Genomic DNA, 11,311 nt, shown 5'->3' with positions numbered 1-11,311 from the left:
CAAATAATTTTACAGCATTATATATTTTTTAATTTTTATTTGATTTTTTTATTTTTATTCTTATTACGAGAGTAAAACAAGAAGAAATTTGAGAAGATAAAATAAAAAGAAAAAAAAGCAGCAGCAGAAGATGAAGAGGAGGAAGAGGAAGAGTTTTAAATTATGCAGAACTTATCAGAATAAAAATATACCAAAAAATTATCACAATACACCAAAAGATTTCCAAAATACACCGAAATGAGAATGATAATTTAGATTCAGAACTTCTACACCGAAATTTTGCTACAAATGCACAAAAATATTTCCTTTAATGTATTTTTTCTTCTTTTGTCCTTATTTATTTCTTTCTTTTAGTTGAATGAATGTAGGTTTATGCTCTTCAAGTAATTTTGCAACATTATATGTTTCCTCTTCTTCTTTGTTTGATTTTTTTATTTTTTTTCTTGTTAAGAGAGTAAAAGAAGAAGAAACTAGAGAAGGTAAAATAAGAAGGAAAATGAATAAGAAAAAAAAGATGATGATGATGTTGATGATGATGATGATGATGGAAAAGAAGAAGAAGTAGCAGCAGAAGATGAGAAGGAGGAAGAAGAGGAAGAGTTTTGAATTATGCAAAACTTATCAGAATAAAAAATATCAAAATATTTCTACAATACATCGAAAGATTTCCAAAATACACCGAAATATTTGTAAAACATACCAAAACAAAAATAGAACAGATTTATCATGATAATAATTCAGATTCAGAACTCTTACATCAAAATTTTGCTACAAATACACAAAAATATTTTTTAATGTATTTTTTTCTTTTTTTTCTTTTTTTTTGGTTGAATAAATGTGAATTCATCTTCTTTCAAGTAATTTTGTAGCATTATGTGTTTCTTCTTCTTCTTCTTTGTTTGATTTTTTTATTTTTATTCTTGATAAGTGATGATGGTTCCCAACTAAGTAGGGCTCACATATTAAAAAAACAAATAAATAAAAGGAATAGTGGCTTAAAGCCACGAAGGGAGAGAGAGATTTTGAGGCTCTCTCATTTTGAAATAGAAAGAAAAAGAAACCGTGAGGAAGAGAGAGGAGAGTTTCGGCGTTGAAGGAGAGGAAGAATTTAGGGGAAAAGGGCAAGCCAATTTTTATTCGATTGAACTGGTAAACTTGTTCCATTTTTTATGAAATTTTAGTATATTATTCTTGATGTAAAGATGAACATTAGGATATAACTTGCTAGTTGTATTTCCTTCTTTTTTGCTTGATTTGAGATATCCACTTTGTGGAGGGTTTATGTTGATTCTATCAGTTTTGATAAAATATTTTGTTGATTGTTAAGATACCCTAATGTCACTAGAAAGACTGTTTGTGTACCCATTATTCTGATAGTGGAAGATTTCTTTTTTGTCCCTTTTTGAGGATTTTTCTACGTTAAAATTCTGGTGTCTGATTATTTAATTTCTGCCATTATATTTACTGCTTGGAGTATCTTTGGTATTGCCTATTTAATCGCACAGGTTGTGGAAAAATTACTTTTGGTGCTTCCGCTGTTAGATAAGATTTTGTTTTTGAACCTTTATTGAGTTTTTCCAACAAAGTGGTATCCAGAGCTTTGGTTGTTTATTTCTGTGTTGATTAAATGGAGAAAAATACTCATGGACCGAATATGGTCAAATTGAATTCCCAAAGTTATTCAATTTAAAAGACCCTCATGGAAGATATGTTGTATAGCAAAGACTTGTATGATCCTATGGAGGGGGATAAATCCAAAGTACTAAATCCGATGCTGAATGGAAGAAGTTGAATCGGAAGGCAGTTGCTTTGATTAGGCAATGGCTTGATCTTAGCGTGTATCCACATATTGACATTGAAACAAATGTCGAGAAGATGTGGAACAAATTAAAGGAGTTATATGAGAGGAAGAATATGCAAAATAAAGCATTCTTGATCAGGAAACTTGTTAATATGAAGTATATTGAAGGTAAATCAATGCCGGAGCACTTGAGTATTTTTCAGGAGACAGTGAACCAACTGACAAATAATAAAATTACTTTGAATGATGAGTTTCAAGCTTTGTTGTTGTTGAGCTCTTTTTCAGTCAAAAGCACTTGTTTCAGAGTCACGGAGGAGAAGTCAAAGTAAAAAACCTCATAGTTCTGACAGGTCAGAGAGTCGAAGCGAGTTAAGAGGAAAGTACAAGCCAAGAAATGAGTTCAATTGTCACCATTGTGGCAAGCCAGGGCATATCAAGAGGTATCGTAGGTTCTTGGAAAGAGAATAATCAAGGGGAAGAAACAAAGACAAAGGTAATGATAGTGATAAAGAAACTACTGCTATTGTTTATAAAGATGTTCTTATCACATGATGAAAATTATGTGAATCTTGTCTGTGATGATTCCACTTGGATTATGGACTCTGGTGCCTCATGCCATGTCACTCTGAGGTGTGAATTTTTCACTTCCTATATTGTTGAAATTTTGGCAAGATCAAATTGGGAGATAAAGGAGTGTGTGATATCATTAGTATGGGTGATATGTGGCTTGAAACCAACATGGGATGCAAGTTGCAGTTGAAGAATGTTAGGCATGCGCCAGATATGCGGTTCAATCTTATTTCAGTGAAGGCATTGGATCAAGAGAGGTATTACACTTCCTTTAGTAGTGGAAAATGCAAAATTACCAAAGGGGTTCTCATTGTTGCTAAAGAAGACAATATTCTCACTACTCTCTACCAGTTGCAAGCAAAGTTGTGCAAAGAAGATGTGAATGTAGCTGATGATTCCTCTTTTAATTTTTAGCATATACGTCTTGGTCACTTGAGCGATAAAGGACTAAGCGTCTTGGCCAAGAAGCACTCACTTCCTGTGAAAGGTACAACTTTAAATACTTGTACTCATTGTTTTGTTGGAAAGCATGCTAGAGTATCATTTCATAATTCTGGACCTCATAGGAGATCACATGTTCTAGATTTAGTTCACACTGATGTTTGCATTATGGATGCTAAGACATTAGGTAGTGCATCATATTTTATTACTTTTATTGATGATTATTCTTGAAAAGTGTGGAATTTTGTTTTGAAATCTAAAAACCAGGTGCTCGGTATATTCAAACACTTTCATGCAAGTGTTGAAAGAGAAATAGGAAGAAATTGAAATGTGTTCGAGCAGATAATGGTGGTGAATACATGGGTCCATTTGAAGAGTATTGTAAAGGATATGGGATCAAGCTTGAGAAGACAGTTCCTAAGACTCCTCAACATAATGGAGTTGCAGAGAGAATGAATTGCACTATCAATGATAGAGTAAGATGTATGCTCTCTCATGCAAAGTTGCCTAAATCCTTTTGGGGTGAAGCGATGAGGACTACAGTAGATCTGATCAACCTTTCTTCTTCAGTTTTAGTAAATGGTGATATTCTAGAGAAAGTCTGAAGAGGGAAAGATGTCTCCTATAGTCACTTGTGAGTGTTCGCCTGCAGGGCTTTTGTTCACATTCCAAGAGATGAAAGATCCAAACTTGAACGAAAGTCAAAGCAGTGTATCTTCATGGGTAACGGTCACGAAGACTTTGGTTACAGATTATGGGATCCGGTGAGTAAGAAGATAATTAGATGCCGAGATGTGATTTTTTTAAGACTAAACTATTGAAGACCTTGACAAGACAGATAAGCCAACAATAACTGTTAGACGTTCTACTGATGATGAACCTGGTCCTTCCACTAGATCTCCTATTAATGGGGGAGATTGATGAGCGGATATTTTATACACTTTTTGACATCATTTTCATATAGTTTTTAGCATGTTTTGTCTAAGTTTTATTATATTTTCATAGGTTTTAGTGCAAAATTCACAATTTTGGATTCCACTTTGAGTTTGTGTATTTTTGTGCTGTTTCAGGTAATTTCTAGCTGAAATTGAGGAGTTGGAGCAAAAGTCTATTTCAGAGGTAAGGAAAGCACTGCATATGCTGTTAGGATCTGACCTCTGTGCACTCGAAAGAACTTTTCTGTAGCTACAGAAGTCCAAATGGAGCGTTCTCAATGGCTATGGAAAGCTAATATCCAGGGCTTTCCAGAAATATATAAGGTAGTATTTGGTGGAGAGACAGAGACAGAAAGACTAAGACTGAGAGACAGAGACTAAGAGACAGAGATTAAAATAAATCTCAGTATTCTGTTTAATTCAAAATTAGAGACATAAATTGAAACAAGAATGAAACTCTAATTTAATTTGCACAAAGAATAAAATTGGAATTAATTAATTGAAATAAGGGTATTTTAGGTATAAAATGTTATTAAAGTTTCAGACTCCATCTCTAAAATTTTAGTCCCTTGTGTCCCTACTTTTTGGAGGTACTGAAATACTGAAATTTTGGAGACAGAGACAGAAATTTTATTACCATTCTCTGAACCAACAAACATAATACTGAGTCTTAGTCTCTCAGTCTCTGTCTCCGTACCTCAAAACAAAAGCTACCTCATAGACCATATTTTGCTTCAAAATTGAAAGCCCAAAACTGGCGTTCAACGCCAGCCACCTATCCTTTTCTAGCATCCAGCGCTAGGGGTAGCAAAACGGGTCGAACCCATCGGGCTGATCCGCTAAACCCGCTAAAAAGACGGGTCGGGCTAGGATTTAGAGCCGCCAAATTAGCGGGGCGGGGCGAGTCGGTCCGCCAGGCCGAAGATTTTTATTTTTCTTTTTTTTATTAAATAAAAGAGTGATTACTATTATAAAATTGGTAATTATAGATTTTTTAACACTTTTTTTTTATTTTTTGTTTTTATTCTTCTTTTAGTTATTAACTTTATTTATTTTATTTACCAATTTCGTATATATGCTCAAATTATGTGACTTATTTTTTAAAATAAAGATAATTCTATTGACAAATATTATTTTGAACAATTTTATTGAAGTTAAAAATTAAAAAATTATATTATAATTTGATTATTTTTTATTTGTATTTGATTTTTTAATTATTATTTTTTGTTAATTTTAATGAATTTTATTAAAAAAAAGAGTCAAGCGGGCTAGCCCGCCAACCCGCCAATCTGTCATAAAGCGGGGCAAGCTAACATTTTGAACCCATTTTAGTTGGCGGGGGCGGGCTGATCCACCCCGTTTATAGGGGTGGGGCGGGGTGGGCCGGCCCACTTTACCACCCCTATCCAGCGCCCACAAGGGAGAAACCAGCATTCCAACACGCAAAAAGGACCCCCAAGCAGGCGTTCAACGCCCAAGGAACCTCCTAGCACGTGGATCTCACTCAAGATTAGCTCAAACACTCACCAAGTGGGCCCCGAAAGTGGATTTTCGCACTACAAGCTTTAGCCTGTCATATTTCTGTAATCCTTGGTTATTAGATAGTATTTAAAGGGGAAGATCACCCTTATTTAAGGATCTTCGACCAAGACCTCTGGCATATTTTTGAATTTCATATTACTTTTCTATCAGTATAAGATACAAAAAATCTTAAGAGTTTTCAATGAAGCTTGGTTTCAATTAGATGAGCGGGGCTTATTAGCTTTTTGTTTCTGATGAGTTTTGGCATCTCACTATCCATTGAAGCTCAGAAATGTTGGCATCCTTAGGAACTTAGAATCCAGATGATATTATTGAATCTCCTAGTTTAGTTCTTTTTTTTTCTTGAACACAGCTTTTAGAGTCTTGTTCGTGGCCTAAGCACTTTGTTTTCCTGTATTACCACCGGATATATAAATGCCACAGACACTTAACTGGGTGAACCCTTTCGAATTGTGATTCAGCTTTGCTAGAATCGCCAGATAGAATTGTCCAGAGTTCTTAAGCACACTCTTTTTGCTTTGGATCACGTTTTAACTACTCAGTCTCAAGCTTTTTTACCTGACACCTTCACACCACAAGCACATGGTTAGGGACAGCTTGGTTGAGCCGCTTAGGTCAAGATTTTGTTTCTTTTAGACCCTCTTAACCATTGATGCTCAAAGCCTTGGATCCTTTTACCATTGTCTTTTGGTTTAAAGGGCTATTGGCTTTTTCTATTGCTTTTTTTTCACATGCATAATTTTTTTTCTTTTGTTGCAACATGCTTTTTCTTTTTCTTTTTGCTGCTTTTTCTTGCTTCAAGAATCAATTTTTGGATTTTTCAGATTACCAATAATATTTCTCCTTTTTCATCATTCTTTCAAGAGCCAACATTCTTAACTTCAATTTCAAATATGGACTATTTATTCATACATTTAGTAAACAAAAGCAATGTCACCACATCAAAATAATTGACTATTCTTATTATATAACTCGAAATTTATGTATCTCTCAATTCTTTTTCAAATAAAATTTTCTTTTAAGTAAGGTGAGAGATGTATGGAACATTTTATAGCCTTAAGACATAGATAGAAATGATCATGCAACAAGAACACGAGAACAGACAATAAAACATAATGGAAAACAGGAAAATAAAAGCAAGGGGTGATTAAATGAGACCACCTCAGTGACGGCGGCTACCACTTCCTCTAGAGAATCCAATAGAGTGCTTGATGTCCTCAATATCACACACTTGTCTCTGTTGTTCTTCCCTCATAACTCTTTAATCTTCTCTAATTTCGTTGAGGATGGTGGAATGCTCTTGATGCTCCATATCCTCAGCTGATTTATATTAGAGCTTAATTCTCCCATAGAGGTATGCCATTGATTCCAATAGCTTTGAGGAGAAAATACATCCCTGGAGGCATCTCAGGGATCTCATATTGAGGCGGCTCCACATGCTCTTGTTGTGGCTCATGTGTCGGCTCTCTAGTGTGCTCCATCCTACTTTTAGTGATGGGCTTGTCCTCCTCAATAGGAATGTCATCTTCTATGACAATTCCAGCTGAATTGCATAGGTGACATATAAGATAAGGGAAAGCTAACATTGCTTTAATGGAGGGCTTGTCCACCACTTTGTACAACTCTTGAGGTATCACCTCATGTACTTCAAACTCATTTCCGAGCATGATGCAATGGATCATGATGGCTCGGTCTATGATCACTTCAGACCGGTTGTTAGTGGGGATGATAGAGCATTGGATGAATTCCAACCATCCTCTAACTACGGGCTTGAGGTCAAGCCTTCTTAGTTGAATAGGCTTGCCTTGAGGATTTCTTTTTTACTGTGCTCCTTCCTCACAGATATCTGAGAGCACTTGATCCAGCCTTTAATCAAAATTGACTCTCCTAGTGTAAGGGTGTGGGTCTCCTTGCATTAAAGGCAAGTTGAACGCCAACTTCACACTTTCCGAACTGAAGTCCAAGATTCTCCCTCAGACCACGGTGCTCCAATTCTTGGGATGTGGGTTCACACTAGTGTCATGGTTTTTAGTAACCCATGTATTAGCATAGAACTCTTGCACCATTAAAATCTCAACTCCCGGAATGGGATTGGTTAGGACTTCCCAACCTCTCCTCCGGATCTCTCTTCGGATCTCTGGATACTCATTCTTCTTGAGTTTAAAGGGGACTTCGGGAGTCACCCTCTTTTGTGTCACTATTTCATAGAAGTGGTCTTGGTGGGCTTTGGTGATGAATCTCTCCATCTCCCAAGATTCGCAGGTGGCAGCTATGACCTTTTCTTTCCTCTTTCTAGAGGGTTCTCCGACCTTGGGTTCCATGAATGGGACGTCAAGCTAGTGACGTTAAAAAAGCATTTGTTGGGAGGTAACCCAACCATAATTATTATTATTTATGTTTTTCTTTAAATTTTTTTAGTTATTTTCTGTAGGTCTATGATCATGTGCATTAGTCAAAACAGAGACAGCAACAGTCAGAAGTAGAAACAAAACACCCTGGAGTAGAGACCTTACTGGTATTGAACGCCAGTCAAGGGAGCCAAAGTGGGCGTTCAACACTACAAATGGGAGGCAAGCTGGCGTTGAACGCCAGCTATGGAGCAGCAGCTGGGTATTCAATGCCCAAAAGGGGGGCATGGAATTTAATTGCCCTAGTCTCTCAAGACCAATGGGTCCCACAGCACCTTCACTTACCCCACCTTCTTCTCTCTTCTTTTCACACTTTCTCACATACTCTTCCCTATAAACCTTCAACCAATCACATCCATTCCTCTTCTCCAAAACCATTATAACTCCCACCAATCCCCACCCACTAAAATTCAAAATTTCCCACCCATATTCCCCCCATTCATTCGAACCCTACTCACACACTACCTATAAATACCCCCTCTCATATCACCTATCCCACACACTACTCATACACCTATAAACCCCCCACTTGACCGAATTGCTCTTCAACCTCCATCTCCTTCTATTTTTTTCTTCTTCTACTTCTACTCTATTCTTCTCTTTTGTTTATATTTGCTCGAAGATGAGCAAAATTTTCAGTTTGGTATTGGAAAGCCTTGCTTTTTGCTTTAAGAAGATTGATAAGGTCTTAGAATTTCACTCCTTACAGTGAACTTTCTTCCTGTTTTCTCATGGATGAGCTCCACATGCTCTAGAGACAGCATATGACTCACTGTATGTGATATGACTGGTTTCTTGGTGAAGACAACCCTCATGTTAGGTGAAAGGCCTTCAGTGGGGACCTTCTTGTCCCTCCAGCCTTTAGGTACTTTCTTCTTAGTACCTATGTTCTTAGTGCTTGTTGATGGCTGCCCAACACCAAACTTAGAATTGGTGTTTAGGGGCTCACTAAAACTCTTCATTGAAAGAGAGGGTTGGAATACTACGTGTTGCACAGTTATCTCTTTTTTTTCAGAGGGAGAGTAGGGGTGAGGCATCTTGAATAGGATGCGGTCTTCCCAAAACTGTAGGTATAGCTCTCTCTTTGCCACATCAATGATAGCATTGGCAGTGGCTAGGAAAGGTCTTTCAAGGATAACAGAGTCATCCTCATCTTCCCAGTATTCAAAATGATAAAGTTTGCAGGGATGTAGTGGTTTTCAACATTCACTAAGACATCCTTTACTAAGCCATATGCTTTCTTCATTGATTTGTCTGCCATCTCTAATGAGATGTTTACAGCTTACACCTCAAAGGTTCCCAGCTTTTCCATTACAAAGAGGGACATGAGGTTAATGTTTGAACCTAGGTCATATAGGGCTTTTTCAAAAGTCATGGTGCCTATGGTATAAGAAATTAAGAAGCGTCTGGGGTCCAGAAGCTTTTGAGGTAGCCTCTACTGAGCCAAGGCATTGAGTTCCTTGGTCAGCACTGGGGTTCTTCCTCCAATACCTCAGTTCCGAATAGCTTAACATTTAGCTTCATCAGAGCTCCTAGGTACCAAGCAACTTGCTCCTCCCTAGTTTCTTCATCCTCATCCAGAGGATGAGTTTTCATTAGAACTCATGAATTGCAAAAGTGCGTTCAGTGGAACCTCTATGGTCTCTGTATGAGCCTTGGTTTCCTTGAGTTCTTAGGTAAAGACATCCTCAGTGGGTGTTAAACGCTCAGTAGGAACATCTTCACTGGCGTTCAACGCCAGTTTCTCTCTTAGTTTGGGCATTGAACGCCCAGCAAGGTCTTCCTTAATGGCATTCAATGCCATCTCTGGTGCTAGTTTGGGCATTAAACGCCCAAGAAGGACCTCCTTCCCAGCGTTCAACACAAGTGCTAGTGTAGGTTTGGGCGTTAAACACCCAGTGGGGGGTACCTCACTGGCGTTCAACGCCAAGAATGGCATATCCTTGGGCGTTGAACTCCCAGTAAGGGCTTCCTTACTGGCGTTCAACGCCTGCCCTTCCTCCTCAGATTTGGCCTCAATTTCAGTAGTGATGGCCTTACACTATTCTCTTGGGTTAACTTCAGTGTTACTTAAAAGAGTGTTAGGAGGAATCTCAGGGATTCTCTTGCTCAGCTGACCAACTTGTACTTCCATATTCCTGATGGAGGACCTAGTTTCATTTATGAAACTATAAGTGGTCATAGAGAGATCAGAGACTATGGTGGCTAAGTCAGCGATGCTCTGCCTAGAAATCTCTGATTATTGCTGAGAAGATGGGAATCGTGGTCTGTTATTGAACCGGTTTTGGTTTCTTCCACCTAGGTTATTATTAAAGCCTTGTTGAGGCTTCTGATGATCCTTCCATGAAAGATTAGGATGGTTCTTCCATGAGGGATTGTAGGTATTTCCATAGGGTTCTCCCATGTAAGTCACCTCCTCTATCATGGGTTATTCAGGATCATAAGCTTCTCCTTCAGAGGAAGCTTCTTAAGTGCTGTCAGCTGCAGCTTGCAGTCCAGTCAAATGCTGGGAGATCATGTTAACCTGTTGGGTCAAGATCTTATTCTGAGCCAGTATTGTATTCAAAGTATCAATTTCAAGAACTCCTTTCTTCTAAGGTACACCATTACTCACAGGGTTTCTCTCAGAAGTGTACATAAACTAGTTGTTTGCAACCATGCCAATGAGTTCTCTTGCCTATTCAGGCATTTTCTTCAAGTGGAGTGATCCACCAGTAGAGTTATCTAGTGACATCTTGGATATCTCAGAAAGGACATCATAGAAGATGTCTAGTGTGGTCCAGTCTGAGATCATGTTGGGAGGGCATCTTCTGATAAGTTGCTTGTACCTCTCCCAGGCTTCATAGAGGAATTCACCTTCTTTTTGTCTGAAGGTTTGAACTTTCACCCTAAGTCTGCTCAACTTTTGAGGTGGAAAGAATTTGGTCAATAATGCATTAACCACCTTCTCCCATGTGTTAAGACTCTCTTTAGGTTGAGAATCTAACCATATTCTAGCTTTGTCTCTTACAGCAAATGGAAAGAGCATAAGTTTATAGACCTTAGGATTCACTCTATTGGTCTTGACTGTGTCATATATATGCAAGAAGTCAGATATGAATTTATTTGGTTCTTCCTTTGGAAGTTCATGGTACTGGCAGTTCTGTTGAACTAAGGTGACCAGTTGAGGTTTTAGCTCAAAGTTGGTGGCATTGATAGCAGGGATGGATATGTTGCGCCCATAGAAATCAGAATTGGGTGCAGTATAAGCTCCAAGAACCTTTCTAGCTTCTCTTCCACCATTAGCATTATCTGCCATCTCTGTATTCTTTGATTCTTGTTCGAATATATCTGTGAGATTTCCTCCAGAGTGTTATACTCTAGCTTGTTGTAGGCGCCTCCTTAGAGTCTTCTTAGGTTCAGGATCAGGATCAAAGAGAGGTCATTTGTCTCTATTCCTAGTCATAAACAAGAAAAAGAAAATAAGGAGGAAGAAGAATGGGAGCTCTATGTTCAAGAACAGAGGTCTCCCTATGAGATATGAAGAAGAAAGAGGAATGAAGATAGAGAAGAGAGAAGAAGAATTCAAATAGAAGGGAAGAAGAATTTGAAAATTAGAAGAGAAATAAGAAACA

The 11,311-nt window shown here is 37.8% G+C and overlaps 1 non-coding gene across 1 annotated transcript; it reads left to right on the top strand.

The window, feature by feature from the left end:
• Positions 1–10,484: 10,484 nt before the first annotated feature.
• Positions 10,485–10,593, top strand: LOC112718640 (small nucleolar RNA R71). Its single transcript, XR_003160971.1, has one exon. It is a non-coding gene; the product is annotated as a small nucleolar RNA R71 (small nucleolar RNA).
• The last annotated feature ends 718 nt before the right edge of the window (positions 10,594–11,311 follow it).

Source organism: Arachis hypogaea, chromosome 10, assembly GCF_003086295.3.
Source record: "Arachis hypogaea cultivar Tifrunner chromosome 10, arahy.Tifrunner.gnm2.J5K5, whole genome shotgun sequence".
In the NCBI taxonomy this organism is placed as follows: domain Eukaryota; kingdom Viridiplantae; phylum Streptophyta; class Magnoliopsida; order Fabales; family Fabaceae; genus Arachis; species Arachis hypogaea.
Note: the sequence above shows the minus strand (reverse complement) of the source record. Positions and strands in the feature narration are given on the sequence as shown.